This window comes from Castor canadensis, chromosome 3 (genome assembly GCF_047511655.1).
Source record: "Castor canadensis chromosome 3, mCasCan1.hap1v2, whole genome shotgun sequence".
Classification (NCBI taxonomy): Eukaryota; Metazoa; Chordata; class Mammalia; order Rodentia; family Castoridae; genus Castor; species Castor canadensis.
Window position 1 is genome coordinate 118,867,901 of NC_133388.1, and position 17,966 is coordinate 118,885,866.

Here is a 17,966-nt window from a genome sequence, read left to right on the forward strand (position 1 = left end):
TTCACTGAGGAAAATTTCCCTATGTACCACTACATGTATTGGAACTAAGTCCAACTCAGATATCTTCCAAAATTTGCATAAAATGTTAACTCATTTTATTGATAAGTAAAGCCTGACAAAAAAGATGAAGGCCCAGAACTGAACCATAATTCAAGTACTATCTTGTATTTTTTCATTCCCTGGCAATGTAGTCACTAATTTCCCTTCAGCCATTAGATTTCAAGGAAGCTTTCCTTATAAGAAGAAACATCTTTTCAACAGTTGGCTCTCAGTTTCAGAATACTGAATATTTTAAAAGAGCTATGCAAGAGATCAACCATCCCACCACTAAACAAGGTCTCAATTTCAAGTACGTAATTCATAAAGTAGAGCAGGGAGTCATCAGAATCAGCTGGAGATCTGTTTAATTATTCCAGCTCACCCCAGCATTCCTGGTTTGGGAGTGGGGCCCAGGAGAGGCTGATAGCACTGCTCCAGAGTACAGAAATCAACCCACTAGCACTACAAAAGGAAAAGTGAAGGATCAGCCAAGGCATTTCCACTCTCTTCTGTGACAGCTAATTTCTCAGACATTTGCCCTGGCTGAGGCAGCTAGGCATTCACAAGGTAGAGAACACTATTGATATTACCAATTATTTCACAGCTGACAGGACCTCTTTAGAAGACCACCTTCTGCAGAGTTGTTAAGAAAGCAATCATTCCAGCACACTCAGTCTTCACTAGCATCAACAACTGATGAAGTTAACCATTAGAGGGCATTAAGCTGGCTTCAGCAAGTACCTGTAAGCAACCATTGAGCACCTTAAAAAAGTCCAGTAACATCCCCTTCTAGATACTCTCAAGAGCAAGGTTCCTCAAATTCTTGACAGAGATGGACTAATGGAAACTGATAGAGGTCCAGAGCAGTGTTGAAATTTATTTACTAAACAGATGTTATGCACAAAGAAAGGTTACTACCACCAAATTTTTTTTATATCTTTTTCTTTTTCTTTTGGTGGGACTGGAGTTTGAACTAGGACTTCATGCTTGCAAAGCAGGCATGCTACCACTTGAGCCACACCTTCGACCCATTTTATTCAGGTTTTATTGGAGATGGAGGGTTTCATGCACTATTTCCCTGGGTTGGCCTTGAAAGTGATCCTCCTGATCTCTGCCTCCCAAGTAGCTAGGATTGCAGGCATGAGCCACCTGTACCCACCTCTTATTTTATATCTTATGATGAATTATTACCAGAGATTAAGTGGCAGAGTGAGTGACATAGTTTTTGTCATAATGGTGCCCCTCCTCAGTTTTCCGTTTCTGTTCAGTTGTCTTGGCCAACTTGGAGCCCTGCACCCTATCTATCACCTCCTCTTTGAGACGCTGTGAATATAGTTGCAGTAGAAAGCACACTCAAATCAACTGGACAGTACGATCCAAAAACTATGTCAACCCATTGTGATGTGAAGATAATCAGTGTTCTGGGGAACTCTGAGCTGAATTCTCACACTGTGGAAGGGATGAGGTCACTCATGGTGAGCTGAACAGGGACTAAGTGCAGTGACTGAATCAAAAAGTCAAGGTCAAGTTTGCAGTCTTCTAAACTACTTTGTCTCTCTTGATTCTGGTGGCAGCAGCAGCATCTCAGAGCCCCAGACTTGAAGACAGGGTCTGACACCCAGTTGAGAAGGAGAAAGAATTGAGCCTGATTTTCCTATTTCTTACTACAAAGAGTTACTTCGAAGACCAAGCAGACAAGTGTCAGGGCTGAGTACAATCAAAAGAGGCACATCTTGTCTTCTGTACTCCTCTCCTTCTGCTCCCTGTCTCTTCTCCCCCTTGTGTTAGCACTTGCTTCTCCTTCATCCCTCAGATACTGCTCTCCTATTTTGTTCACTTGACTTCTGAAGGTCCATCGGGACTCCCCTTTGTCCCTTTTATTCTCCCAAGACTGAGAATTCCCAGAACTTCTAAGATGTGAGTGAGACTTTACTCTTTATCAACAAGTGGAAATTTTCACTAATAGACATAGAGTACATAATACCACAAATTGATCCTTCCTCATCATCCTGATATCCTAGCCATGTACCTATGAAATAGGAAATTTTTACTCTGTGTTCTGCTTAATGAGAGAGCAGAGACTTGGAAAAGGTAAAGATTCTGTCCAAAATTATGAAGCAAAGGGTTGAAGGGGACAATCACACACTAGAGTCTTTGTTACTACTGTTCTGTTTTTGCATTTTTCTCTTAAAGTGCATTTTTATTTTCAAGATCTTTATATCTAAAGAATTCCAAACTTGGAGATGAGTGAGCAGAAAAACTGGGGTAAAAATAGACCTCAGGTGTTGCCAGTGTTCCCAGGCATCTGCACGATGTCTCTCAGTAGCTCCCCAGAACAAAACAGGGCATCAGTATTGCAGCCACACACCATGTGCAGCCCCCTTTCACCTTAGGAACAGAAGGGAACCCCTCAGAGCTCAGTAAAACAAAGCGTTGTTGCTGGGTGAGGGAGTGGACTGGTGTGGTTAAACATGAATATTCAAGACCATGAGTCACAACTCCATGAATTAAAGGGTCCTCTCTATTTGTATTTAGCATTGTGGAGTCGCAAGACCAACTTGCAATGATTAATTAATCCTTGGTGCTGAGGCAGAAGGTGAAATAATTTGTGCATGGTCACGAAATTGGTCATTCTCAGGCTCTGAGTTGGTACTGGAGTGCTTCATTTTCCAGAGACAGAAAGAAGACAGGACTTGAATCTTCCTTTTCAGTCTGTGATCCTAGCAATCCTCCACCCACCCCAAACCCTGAAATTTTCTAGAAGGAGGGCAGGTGGTTGCCAGCTGTCTTTAACCCACACCCTAATGACATCATCCTCAAAATCCCTAATCCATGGAAATTTCATCCCCTGAGATCCCCTCCTTCACCCATCCCCAGTAAGACTTGTTCCCTCAACCGAATCATGGAGACCCACGGGAGCCCTCCACCCTCCTGAGGCCCGACTTCCTGCTTGTTGGGTGGAGGAGGCAGAGTTTGATTAATATATCACACTTGGCAGCTTGTGGTTGTTTTTCCATCATCTCCTCTAGGGTGATTTTTAACTTGGGCCATTCACAGTAATTCCTCAATTGTCTACCACAGTAGGGGGAAGAAGGGGCTCCATGTTCACTATTTAAAGGCTCAAACTTAAAACAAGCAAACAAAAAGGAACAATTTCTAAGCAGACAGAATTTATACAAGGAATTGCCTTACAGCTCAGCTCCTTTAAGAAATGGGTGACTTCTTGCTGTTTCCTCTGCAGGGAGTGGTGGCTCTGCCCTGTTCCAGACATTCTCTCCTCCCTTGTCTTCTCACCAAGGGACTCAGGCCAAGGCAGCAGCCCCTGGGTGAGAAGTGCCATTCTCATGGCACTGTCATAGCAAGAGCAGTGTCACTGGCAGAAACTGGGAATGCCACTCAGGGGATTTGCTTGGATGTTCTTTGGACAAATGCTCACCTACCCCTGCTCAGAGCAAGCCATGTGGTGGAGCAGGTATGGCAGGGAGAAGTTTTTGCTTCACTGTGTAGGAACTTTAAACTCTGCACTTTTCTGGTGGGAGAGGTGCACCAATACTTGGAGACTGTGATGTAATCTGCCATACATGCTTTCAAATTAATTACATATTTCCTGGTCTTCAAAGAGCACTGAAGATGATGTCACTCTTTTGGGGGATCTGGGGCATCTTTGCTAATATCAAAATTGCCCTTGGCTATAGTTCACTTTCCCTAAGTGATGCTAAGATGCAGAATGCTGTTTGACTAATACATAATTGACACCAAGCTGTCTCTTTGAGGTTCCCCATGGATGCTTTCAATAGTGTTGGTTTTACCACCTTTGCTATAAATGATCACCTCTACTTATTACTGGTGTATTTACCTCTCATTACCTCTCCTCTCCCTGTAATAAGCTAGGAGGATACCAGAAATACTGCATGATAGACCTCATGAGGTCTGTGTTTACAATAAGAGTGGAGACGTGAAGTTCTCTCTTGGGTGTGATACGTTGGTGGGTGTAGTGCAGCAAAATAAGGCATATGTTTGGAGTGGGAACTTCATAAGCCTATGAGATTTTTTTCCTATTTTTGCTTGTGTTTTCTTATTTTTACTGCCTGAGTGACAGTGTTAGGTAAACAAAGTTAGGGAACACTGGGTTTTGGATTATGCTCAAGGAAACACTCTGACATTGCTATTTTCCATATTTAACAGGAGGATTTTTTTCCCTATATATATTTGACTAAGCATCCAGGCTACCTGGCATTTCTTATTCAATTCCATTTATTTTAATTGCCATAAACATTTTAATTGAGCAGTCCTTTGTTGAGTACTTGTATGAGGCACTTCATTAGGTGCTGTGAGATAAAGAATGAGTGAGAAAAAGGCCCTGCCTTTCAATGGGTGGTGAGAGACACCTGCTGGGTAAGATACAGTTCCAAAATGTGCAGGCAACTGCCCTCATCCTAAAGGTAGCACAAGCTCACGCTTTGAAAGGCCCCAGGGCTTCCCAGAATATTCATGATGTTCACTTTGGGTCAACCTTATTCCCAATACCACAGTGAAGCCTGATGTTCATCTTTTTCAAATGAAAACAAACTGCAAAGAGCCATATTCAACAGTCAAGGCAGATGAAATTTAAACCTTTCCACATTGGCTACCGGACAACAATTGCTTAGCTAATGTATATTTAGGAAGTCCCTGAAAGCCTGACTCTGGCCAGTGCTTATTTTTACATTGTTATTTTGTAAATAACTGCCAACTCAATCATTCATAGATAGAAGTGTTAAAAACATAAGAACTAATATAACACATAGACAAGCAAAGATGTATTTTATCCTCACTCTAAACCTTTTCATTGTTACCTTTCATAACAACTCAAGCAAATAGAATATTGTCTTAAGTTTACTTATTCTTTCTGCACAATCCAGTGAAAATACAAAAAAAATGGAAATGCAGTGAGCTAAACTGTGAACTTCCTAATAATTCCAGTATATTATTATGCTGATCAGAGCACAGTAAATAAAGTAATACTTTGAAAAGTATGCTGAAAACAACTTTTAGGAAGAAATCTGTCTATAAAATTATTTAGATGACTAACTTGAAAATTAGTAAGTTAATGAAAACTTTGAGGATTATTGCTTTTAACTAAATATTAAAGCTGCCTTCTTACAAAAGGAGATTAGAAAGTTAAATTGATTCCTCCGGTGAAAACACACTTTTACATGCCCACGAAACTCCAAATTTTAACTAAAAAAGGAATGTCTCATGAGAAGTTAGCCCCTCCTCAGTGGACAACAGCTATAAATTGTAATTTCTAGGTAGGAGTCATGGAGAGGAGGGCAGTGGGAATTGCCAGTTATTATTGGAAATTCACCTGACCTTAAATCATTGAGTGGCATGATACAATAATGACAAGGCACAACTTTCCTTGTTTACGCTAATGGTGATACCTATTCTTCTCCAAATTCTGAGCTCATCTCTTTTTCTGTTATTTCCTGAAAGGAAAGTACACTTTCATTTTGACACTGACAATAGTTCTAAATCAAATAATAGAGACTACTAATTGTCTACCTCATCATTTACTACCTTCTTCATAACAAGATCCCAATTTCATTTGCAGTGGCAATGTGCCTAGCTTTAGGTGACAAATCTCACTTTCTCCAGCAGCTATGTGCTGACATGGCTGAATTCATTCAATGAGATGTCTTCAAAGATTGGGTAGGACTGCTGCAATGGTTTCAAAAAGCATGATGGCCACTGTCCTACATCATAGTTGGAGCTTCAGCAGCCATCATGAACCATGAGGGGCTCTCACTGGACTGCTCTCCGGTGAAGAAGAAAGAGAAAGAAGCCCACCTCCCTAGTAACTAATGTCCCAACTGAACAACCTGACTCTTGGTTTCCTCAATGCCCAGAACAAGACCTCTGCTCAAAAGGCACTATTTTTATTTCTCCTTTGTGTAGTTAAAAATCCCCATTGTATCTCCTAAGTAAAACTATTGTTTTTCTTTACCTCATTCTACAGCCATCCTAGATTTAAAATGTTAGAAAAACATGGTCTATTAAACCTAGGCAAAAGAGATTGGTCTATATTTAGAACAGGACAAACAACAAACTGTGGTTAATGAGACATTTGAAGAAATAAAGAACTGCACACATAAACGTATAATTAAAACTTATGGTAAATGGGATGAAAATCCATAGAGGCAGGAGGTCACAGGAAATTCCCTCAGCAGGCACTAAGCTCCAAGCCATAGTTAACTAAAATTGAAGGCAGTTCAAGGTTTCTGCATCAATTTAAGAATGATAGGAATCTCTCATTAGCCATAAGAATGTCATTTCCTAGGACTCAAGCACATTTGACTGTGGCATAAATTCCTCTTAACCTCTTTCGACACCGAGAACAGACAAAAACAACAAAAGTCTGGAGTCTTTATGGAGGCATTGTACCAGTTTTTTACCTAGGTTTTCTTGCAAGAAGTTAAATGGTCACATTTTGTGTTTCATATCCGAAGATGTGAAAATTCTGTCACTGTGAAGGTTCTAAAATACTTGATATTTTCAGAAGATATTGAGGATAGTCTACTATTTTCTTATCTAAATACAAAATTTTAGTGCTGAATACAAAGACATAACAAAAACAACTCTTGCACAGGAAGGTTGACACATTTTTTTTTTATAAGAATAACTTATCAGAACTTGGGATGCTGAGGCAGGAGGATTTTGAATTTAAAGCCACCCTGAGCTACAGGGGAAGATGCTGTCCCAAAAAACAAAACACTACAAAACAAAGAAAAAAGAAAACCTGGGCTGGGATGTAGCTCAGTGGTAGAGTGCTTGCCTAGCATGCATAGGTCCAGAGTTCAATCCCTACAACCAAAAAGAAAAGAATAAATAAGTAAATATAACACAACTCCTTATCTTTCTTTACCTGCAGACATTCTCTTTCTTTTCTCATTCTTGAAAATATGAATTAATTTCAGTTGAAAATAGGAAGTCTGCCTATATTTGAATTGCAAAGATCTTTTTAAAATTCAAACACCTCAAATTCAACATTTTTCTACTTTTTAAGAATTTCAAAAAATGATGTTTTTCATATGTCTGTCAAACCTCAAATTAGGATTTTTAAATTCAAATGATTATGCAACCAATATTTAATTCTTAGACTTGTGAACCTGATTCTACAGCAATTACTAAAATCCACAGTGATCACAGATAAACTAGAGCAGTTTCAAAGGAAAACATCTGAATCCACAAGCCAAATACTTTATTCAATGTGACTGATGTGTAGCCACCATGAATGGAAAGCATTTGGTAGCTGATCAGTCTAGCCCATGGTTCTCTAATGTTGGGTGTCATGGCACACAGAGAAATGAAGAACAGTGATGGTACACTGCACACTGGGATGAGCAGGGACTCTGGCATCCTAGCCCTGCCCAGATCTCTGAGGCATGGGGAGGTGGATTTCTTAACCCTTCTGCAGGCTATGTGTGGAACATTTCAGCAGAGTGAAGCTCATGTGCTGTGGTGGAGAGACAAATGGCAATGAGGATTTCTAAGCGATGTGGCTATTATTTACAAATATTAGGGAAAGGTATTGAAAACAGATTATTTTTTTAAAAACAGGGGTCTAATTCCTATATTTGTAAGTGTGGATTGTAAATAGTGGTATTTTTATAGTAATTTTTTAAAAAGCAGGGGGGATCCAAGATGGCTACCAGAACACAGCCACAGACCTTCTGACCTCCGTGATCCAGGGACTTTGATAAGAAGCTGGAGACACCCTTGCTTAAGGTAAAGCACCAGGGAGAGCTGAAACATCAGCACTCTGAACGCCTAGCTCACGGAAGGCCTCTCCACACCACCATACACTAAAAGAATACCTGGTGCTGCACGCTAAGTCCCTCCCATAAGCCTGCAGAGCCAGACTCCGCATGCACCATGGGATCTCCAATCCTCCAGCCCTGCTCCTCTGCCCCACCAGGGCTGTGCTACCCCAAACTCCCACCCCTTAGAACTGCAGGATCTCTGTGGGATGAGCCCTAAAGGCCGGGGATTCATAGACACTGAAGATCTCTGCCAGGCCATGCCCCCCCAGGCCTGCACAGCACTGCACAATACTCACTCCACAAGCCTGTGCCCCAAGGCCTGCCAAGCCAGGGATCCACAGACATGCAGGATCTCCACTCCACGGGCCTGCACCCTTCAGGCATGTCAAGCCCATGCTCCAAAGGCCAGCCACTTCACCTCAGCTAAAGGCCTCCACCTGAAGGCCCGGGGGACCCCACCCACTGGACACTCACCACAGGAGGGCTCCAAACCTACCTAAGAGACACACACAGATAGGTCTGGATGCTAAAGAACTATCATCAGAAAACTAAGACTGCAATTCTACTGTTCCAGATCTGGTGATTTTTTTTTTTTCCCTTCTTTAAGGGATTTGCTGCCTGGTTTGCTGTTTGATCATCCACCATCTCTACCATTTTTTTTCTCTTTTCCTCACTACTCTATTCCTTTTATCTTTCCATCTCTCTCTCTTTTTTATCCTTCTTTCTTGGTTTTGTTAGTATTAATATTGTTAGCCAGCTAATACTAAATTACACATAGTCCAGGGATAGAAACGTTAACTAGTGGAAATATGGGAAGAAGAAAAAGGGAAGGAAACCATTCTCCACTCAAAAATAAAGTACTACAGGATTAAGAGTGAAATGAAGAAAACGATATCCACATCCAAATTCCAACAAAATAAAGATAAACTATACCAAGGACCCAACAAAGCCCACAAGAACACGCTGAAAGAAGAAATCCTACAAGTAATTAATGAGAATTTCATAGAGATGTTACTAGACATGGTCAACCAAAACGTACAGGAGGCACAAAAATAAACAATATGAGGAAACACAAAAACAAATAAATGAAATCATAGAAGCCCTAAATAAATGCCAAACTGAAACTGAGACCACCATAAACAGAGATATAAACAAATTAAGGTCAAAAATTGACAATATTAAAGAGGAAGAAACCCATGATATGGAAAACCACAGAAAAAAGAATGAAACAGAATACAAAACAAAATGGAAGGCCATTCTAGCAGAACAGAACAAACAGAAGACAGAATCTCAGAACTTGAAGATGAAATGGTAATTAAAGGAAAAACTAAAGAACTATTAGTTAAACAACTCAAGACATGTGAAAAGAAAATGCAAGAACTCATTGACTCCATCAAAAGACCAAACCTGAGAATCATGGGCATCGAAGAAGGAGAAGAAGTGCAAGCAAAAGGAATGCGTAATATATTCAACAAAATAGCAACAGAAAACTTCCCAAATCTGGAGAAAACTATGTCCGTTCAGATACAGGAAGCCTCCAGAACATCAAAAAGACCTGACCAAAATAGAACTACCCCACAACATATTATCATTAAAACAACAAGTACAGAGACTAGAGAAAGAATATTGAAGGCTGTAAGAGAGATAAAACAAATAACATACAAAGGTAAACCCATCAAAATCACAGCAGACTTCTCATTAAAAGCAAGAAGGGCATGGAGTGAGGTCTTCCAAGCACTGAATGAAAATAACTTCAACCCTAGGATACTCTACCCAGCAAAACTATCATTCAAAATAGACGGAACAATAAAAGTCTTCCATGATAAGCAGAAACTAAAACAATATGTGACCACCAAGCCACCACTACCAAAGATTCTCCAAGGAATTCTGCACACAGAAAGTGAAAGCAAACAAAACCATGAAAGGGCAGGCAATACCAAACCACAGGAGAAGAAAAGGCAAGAAAAGCAAAGAGTAACATTGACTCAGCTACACACAATCAAACCCTTAATCAACAAAGACACCTACATGTCAGGGATCCCGTGTACTTATCAATGCTAATACTGAATGTTAATGGACTAAATTCCCCCATCAAAAGACACTGATTGACAAACTGGATTAAAAAGGAAGATCCAACAGTCTGCTGCCTACAGGAGACCCACCTCATCGACAGAAACAAGCACTGGCTGAGTGAAAGGCTGGAAGAAGATTTACCAAGCCAATGGTCCCTGAAAACAGGCAGGAGTAGCAATACTTATCTCTGACAAAGTAGACTTCAAACCTACTTTGATCAAACAAGATAAAGAAGGATACTCCATACTAATAAAAGGGGAAATACACCAAAAGGAAATAACAATTATCAACCTATATGAACCCAACATCAATGCACCCAATTTCATCAGTCATACTCTGAGGGCCTAAAAGTATATATATAGTCCAACACAGTGGTAGTGGGAGACATTAATACCCCCCATCACCAATAGATAGGTCATCCAAACAAAAAATCCATAAGGAAATCCTAGACTAAATCACACCATTGATCAAATGGACCTAGCTGATGTCTACAGAATATTTCATCCAACTTCTGCACAATATACATTCTTCTCAGCAGCCCATGTAACCTTTTCCAAAATTGATCATATCTTAGGGTACAAAGCAAGCCTGAGCAAATACAAGAAAACAGAAATAATCCCATGCATTCTGTCTGACCACAATGCATTAAAACTAGAGATCAACAACAAAAACAGCAGTAAAAAACATGCAAACAATTGGAAGCTAAACAATACATTACTCAACAATGAATGGCTCACTGATGAAATAAAAGAGGAAATTAAAAGATTCCTGGAAGTTAATGAAAATGAAAACATGACCTACCGGAACCTATGGGACACAGCAAAGGCAGTCCTAAGAGGAAAGTTTATAGCCATGAGTGCATATATCAAAAGGACAGAAAGATCTCAAATCAATGACCTAACACTACAGCTGAAACTCCTAGAAAAACAAGAACAAACAAATCCCAAAACAAGCAAAAGGAAAGAAATAATTAAGGGCTGAAATCAATGAAATAGAAAAAAAAAATACAAGGAATCAATGAAACAATAAGCTGGTTCTTTCAAAAAATAAATAAGATAGATAGACCCCTGGCAAACCTGACTAAAATGAGGAGAAAAAAAACCCAAATCAGTAAAATCAGAAATGCAAAAGGGGAGATAACAACAAACACCACAGAAATCCAGGAAATCATCAGAGACTACTTTGAGAGCCTACACTCTAATAAATTTGAAAATCTTGAAGAAATGGACAGATTTCTAGAAACTTACAACCACCCAAAACTGAACCAAGAGGATATTATTCTATAACACAAAAAGAACTTGAAGCAGCAATAAAGAGTTTCCCAAAAAAGAAAAGTCCAGGACCTGATGGATTCTCTGCTGAATTCTATCAGACATTTAAAGATGATCTAATACCAACTCTCCTTAAGCTGTTCCACGAAATAGAAAAGGAAGGAAAACTGCCTAACTCATTATGAAGCCAGTGTTACACTCATCCCAAAACCAGGCAAAGACACCTCCAAAAAGGAGAACTATAGGTGAATCTCCTTAATGAACATCGATGCAAAATCCTCAACAAAATAATGGCATTGAATCCAACAACATATCAGTTGGCTTCATCCCAGGGATGCAGGGGTGGTTCAATATACGCAAATCTATAAATGTAATACAGCACATTAACAGAAGCAAAGACAAAACCACTTGATCATCTCAATAGATGCAGAAAAAGCCTTTGATAAGATCCAACACCATTTCATGATAAAAGCTCTAAGAAAACTAGGAATAGAAGGAATGTACCTCAACATTGTAAAGGCTATATATGAAAAACCTACAGCCAACATCATACTTAACAGTGAAAAACTGAAACCATTTCCCCTAGACAAATAGTTCACAAGACCCTATACCCAACACAAAAGACAGCTGGCAAAGTGGCTCAAGTGGTAGAGTGCCTGCCTAGTGAGCATGAGGCTCTGAGTTCAAATTCCAGAACTGCCAAAAAAAATTGAGGACGCTGAAGCTTTGAGTGTCAGTAACACCATTTGTAGCAAGTACACTGTGCAAAGACTAATTTGAGTCTCCTGGTAACCCTCTGGCAGCATTGTTGGTATTTCCATTTCTTTTGGGGCTAAACCAGATTCAAGAAGGCTAAATGCCTGACTCCAGATCACGGCTCCTCAAAATGGAGAAAGAATCTTCCATCGTGTACTTTCCGTTTTTCAGTGCTAGGGATTGAACCCTGGGTGTCACGATGCTAAGCATGAACTCTACCAGTGAGCCACACCCCAGCCCCTCGCCCCGTGCATTTCTGCTACACCACAGAACTCTCCACCTTGTGCACACTGGGGATACATATTACACTTCGTGCAAAGCCTCTCCTTCTATGAATATTTTCACTGCAGCCAGGTTCTGTCCCAGTTAAGGGGCTCATTCAAATGTGCAAGCTGCATTTGTGCTGTGAAGGAATGTCTGTGACCCCACCACACACACATAACTTAACTTTGTGAAACCTTCTGTAACATTCTTGGAAGCATGCAGAACTCCCAATGTTTGAAAGTAGTGGCTCCCAGGAAAAGTTATGCCATGAAGAAGGGAGGTGAGGATGGAAAGGACACCACTGCATGTCATCAGCTCTGGGACAAAAGTGTCAGAGAACCTGCCTGTCCCCTGACCATCAAATGAATGGCTACACAGCAAAGAAGCTGTGCAATTCCGGGTCCCACCATCCTCTCTTAGGGACAGACACCCCTTCCTCATACTCTTACTCCCTCATCTTCTCCTCATCACTGACTTGGACTCAGAAGGATTCAGTAAAAACATCTCATTTTCATCAGATGTTTGGTGATCTACAAAATGGCAGACCCACAGATCTGACCTTAAAATATTTCCATCTCTATTCTTTTTACCCAATTAAGAAGTAAATCCTGTGTCCTCTGCTGTGAAACACAAGCATCATCACTGGTACACACATGCATATGCTCACGCTGCACAGGCTTCAGCAAATGTGCTCCCTAACAAATAGGGAGAAGAAAACATTCTTTATAAGTTGTTCCCACTCTAAGAACTTCGGGGCTCTGTGACAGCCTGCTAAACAAAAAGTCTGTGCTTTCAAACACACGTTCAAGGATAATGTGCTTGCTTTAAGAATGCAACTGTTAGAAGTGGTTATCTTTCCTTTCTGCTTTCCTGTCCTCTTTCTTCACATGAGGTAGTCTTTACATCTGACTGAAAACAATGTCCTATATTCCCTCGCTAGGGCCAAGTCTATTTCTCCCTTTGTTCATGGGAGGAAATATAAAATGGCAAGTCTGAAATCGCATGTTAGTGTAAACAAGTTGATAGAGAAGTGAAATTTAGTTCCCTTATGTCAGTCTGCTGCTTCAGTTTGGTGAGTAAAGGTGCAGATAAAGTCACATGACCTTTCATGATGCAGGTCTAGCTGGTATCATGCTCCTTAGAGGAAATGCCAGGCTGTCCTTACCTAAGTTAGATTAGTTGAGGTGTGCTTTGGCCTCACAAACAGGGACGGGGGGCATTTAAAGTTAGCTTGCTTTACTGTTGTATTTTTATGCCGCATGGATATCAGTGGAAATTAATATACAGACCAGGAGACTTTATCTTTTCCCCCTAAAACCTGCCCCCTCCCTCTCCACTCCTGCTCCACCCTTCTGTTTTCCAAAGACCCACACTGACTTTCTCTTTCCTCCTTCCCCGTTCTCCTGCATTCTCCTTTTGAGGATTCCTTTAGCTATGTTACCTAGGAATTAAATGAGCTTTTCAGTTTACAGGTCCTCATTGAAGTCACAGGTTAATCTGCGTAATTTAGAGTGACCCTAGCAGGCTGCTATACTTTGCATCTGGAAAGCATCTCAATAGCCTCTGTGTTGAAGGTTTAATCACCAACCTGTGGTTCTATCCAAGAAGGTGGAACATTTAGGAGGTAGGCCTATTGGGAGGAAGTAAGGTCAATAGGAGTGTGTTCTTGAGGGGGCTATGGAGACCCCAAATCCTTCCTCTTTCTCTTTGCTTCCCTTCTATGATGAGGTGGACCTGCCTCCTCCACCACGCACCCTGGTCACGATGGACTGCTCCACCACAGCCCAAAGCAAGCATGGACTGAAATCTCTGAAACCAGGAACCACAATAAACCTTTCCTCCTTATAAGTTGTTACTCTCAGGTATTTTTCTCATCAGGGAACCCTGACAAACACACCTTATAGATTTCCTTTGGAAAATGTTTGCCATTGCATATGATGTGACCGATCCTGGGCAAGTTACAGGGGTTCATTTGCTCCTGGGGCTGGTGATTCCTGTTCATTTGTGGACTTTATGTGGCAAAAGGCAAAAGAAGGCTTAACACTTCTCAGTGGAGCCCTCAAATGACATCCTGTAGCAAGAATGTGCATCCTAATCAGGATCAGCACTGCCTACGGTTGATGACAGTCGTCTGGGTAAGGAGCCAGGAACTACCATCACCATGGAGGAAATAGTGTATGTCTGTGTCCTGGAACAAAGATAGCTCCTCCCTGACCAAGAGCTAGGCCTATTGTATGGAAGGAGGGATGGCTCTAGAAGGATGCTTTGGATCTTTGTTTCTCCTCTCTCTGCTTCTAGTCTGGTGGTTTTAAAGAAGTTGATATTTGTGAACCAAAACTGATCATCTGTAAAATGGAATAGCTCTGCCAGTCTTCCAGGGAAGTTATTATCAAATGTCTTAAAATTAGTGGAGCACTTGAAAAAGTCATTGAAAAGTAACTTCGACCTTATTCGTGTCTTTTTCTCATTCAGTGGTGTGAGAGCATCGCAATGAATGAAGGTAGGTATATCCTTTCCTCCATTTATTCTAGCATCTTCTCAACTCATCACATGTGATCAGTTACCTAGCCTGCTGATTTTATCATTGAACTCTTTCTCAATTCTATCCTCCCTTCTCAATTCCTTTTCTCACTACCATAGTTCAGGCCTCAGTAACTATTTTCTGAATAATTATAATAGTTTCTAATGGTCTTTCTGCCTCCTGTCTGCTTCCCCTTAAGTTCTTCCAAGGAGCTGGGGTGTAGCTCAGAGGCGGAGTGCACGCATAGCATATGGGAGGCCCTGGGTTTAATCTTCAGCATATGCTTAAAGAAAAATCTTAAATTCATTTAGGTACCAGGCAGTCTTAATGCCAGCCTATTCAAAATCCAATGCCTTCACACCACAGCCCTAGTTCTAAAATGGCTTCTAGTTTCAAGAACTTACTGGTATCTGCCTAGCCAGTTCCACTCCCACCAAAATGGCTGGTCTCTTTTTGTTACATAAGAACATTCCTTCACTTCACCCTGTCACTCATACATCTACTTCCTCTCCCCTGACATTCCACGTTTCTCTCTGGGCTCTCCCTGTGCCTTTCTTGGTCTTTGGATCATAATTTCCCCTCCAGAGACCTACTGGAATCTGGCACAGCAAAGGAGCTTCATAAATGCTTTTGGAGGAAGAGGGGTGGGAGAAGGGTGGATGGAGTGCGGAGGTGGTATAAACAATGCATACACATGTAAGTAAATGTAAATATGATAAAAATAAAAGGAGACAAAAAAGATATTTTGTCATAGCAGCCTAATGCACTAAAATAAATGCTTTTGGAATAAAACAATGGATGTCTTCAGGATAATACCATCTTCTAGGAATATTTCTTCAACTTAAATATAAATAGTTCAAGAAATAAATTGGCTATCTGATTCTTTGATGTTTTCAGCCATGTTCAAGTATCCAGTTAGCAATTACTGAGGACAAGATCTTTCCATATTTGCATATCACGATATGTCAAGAAAAAGTAAGACATTTAAATTCCTTTTTCAAGTAGTACATAATCTTTCATCTTTAAAAAGCCTTTCAGTTTCCACTGTGTCTTGATTTCTCTTTAAGATCATTTCTAGTCATTTAGTAGATCAGAAAAGAAAGAAAACAAAGGTGGAAAAAGCCTGAGTTGATTCCCAATCAGCCTGAAAGCCATTTCTTAGCTTTTAAATTGCGCTTTCCATAAACAAAGGCTAAGGAATTTCAACTCAGAAGCAGCCCCCTCAGCCTTCCAGCAAGTTGGATGATAGAGGTGAGTGTGGCAGCACTGGGAAGAATTCACTGACAGATGCACCTCATGGGGTTTTCAAAGACAGCCTGGGACACTAGAAAGTATCCAGCTGCAGGGCTCAGTCCTGGCCTGTCTCTGCTTAGTTTTGGTTTTGTGGTGCTGGGGATTGAAGCCAAGGTCTTGCACATCAACAGTATCTTTCATGCTTAGAAAAACTCGATATATCTAAAATTCTTATCTATTAATGTCTCTTGTTTAATATGTATGGTACCAATTGTATCAGGGTAAAATATCCATTGCATAAGCCTGAGAAATTTGTAATCTATCTTGGTTCATTTCTCTAAAGTCTCAAAAGAGTGGACAAATGAAGTCTTATAAGTCATTCATTTGACAAAGAAATGTAGTCTATGACATTTGGACATCAAACTGACTTCACAAGTGTTGCAGTTTGAATTGATAATAAAGAGGATAGAAGTAACAGAAATGTAATGCCCTTGCCTTTCTTGTTCTTAGCTGTTATAAAACTTGAAGGTGTAGTACTGTTATCTGAACTATATGCTTATTCTTTGGAGTTGGCATCTTCAAAGACACTAGGATTCTTTTTTCTGTGGCATATAAATAATTCCTTTAAAAACTGGGCCTATATGAGGTCACCCAGAAAAGTGTTTAACATGTACCATTTAGTGCTCTTAAAGAATCTCTCAAAGAATTATCTGGTTCTAAAGATGAAAGATGGTATTAAAGACATTTAAACAAATCATTTAGAAATGCTTCCTGGCATTCTCAATTTTTATCTGGTCCTTGGACATTGCCTACTTAATGAGTAGCTACTTTGTGCCAGAATTATAAGCACCCAAACCTCAGGGCTCAGTAATGTGAAATGTGCATTAGGAAGTACTTAGCCTCCACTTGAACTTCCATCTTGTAGGTCTTGATGAAGTCATTAACAGAAGATCTTCCTAAACCATGGATAGCTTCCTTCTTATTCCCATTCCATGTCAGTTTTTTTTTGTCATTATGATAACTGCTAAGAATAAAACTCCCTTAAGCCAGGAAAAGTAGTTGACTTTGCAAGTGAACCTTGCAAATATTTTCTCCTAGTCTGTTGTTTGCCTTTTAACTTTATTTATGGGGTTTGGGGCTACTCACAACAAGCCTTTGAGTCTAATAGTATAGTAGAGACAGAACGGGAGTAAAAAAACAAAACAAAACAAAAAAATGCATTCTTTCCAGTGTGTTCAACTTGGGAACAAACATCCTGAGGGCCTTCAGGCTAGCTAGATTTTACCACTATCCACAACCTGGTGAGACAGTGGCCTTGCTGGGATTAAGGAATCCGTGATCAGGGTTTTCTACAGGTTTTGCACAAAACTGAGTATATTAGAGACCATAACCAAGTAAGTGTTTTAATCATTTGGCCAAGCATGGTTCTAATTTCATTTTCTTAGTACTAATACACCCCAATTAAACAATTTGCACTTCTCCATCTATTTGTACTCAAAATTATGCTAACTAGCACTAAACCTATGGTTTCTATGAGTCAAACAGGAAGTTTTGTTGTTGATGGGTCTTTAGTTTTTGGTTTTTTTTTTTTTTGCATTCATTTTCTCTTGTATTCTTTCCTCATTTCTTATTGAACCAGACATTTAAGCCTCATACCATGAATTCTCTTCTTTCGCAGTGTAGTGAGACACAAGTTCCTTTCTGTTGAGGAGCAGATTTGTCTAAGTTATTAAAATCACTTAAGTGTTTGTTATCATTTTGAAAAAACAGGGCTTAATGACCTATTTTTTACAATGTTAATACATCTATGGTAGGCCTACTGCTGTCCAGAGTGGAGGTGTGGTGTGTGCGTGTTTATAGAACTGAAGGACGTGTTCCCTGCTAAATATTGAATATTTTTTAAGGTTAAGGCTTTCTCCTATGCCTGTTTGTTTAGAAGCAATTATTTTAAAACACAGAATGACTTACTTCCTTGTAAGATCTACAGGCAAGAAAGAAAGAAAAAGA

The 17,966-nt window shown here is 40.1% G+C and overlaps 1 protein-coding gene across 17 annotated transcripts in view; it reads right to left on the bottom strand.

Annotated features, from left to right (window-relative positions):
* Sulf1 (sulfatase 1) overlaps nt 1-17,966 on the bottom strand; it is a 154,989-nt gene that overhangs the window by 80,361 nt on the left and 56,662 nt on the right. For 3 of the 17 annotated variants that reach the window (XM_074068551.1, XM_074068554.1, XM_074068553.1), the window contains one exon: nt 6,818-6,882. The exons of the other annotated variants lie outside the window; for them this stretch is intronic. The gene's annotated coding sequence lies outside the window, so the exon portion shown is untranslated. The remainder of the gene's footprint in view (nt 1-6,817; nt 6,883-17,966) is intronic. 17 annotated transcript variants of the gene reach the window in all.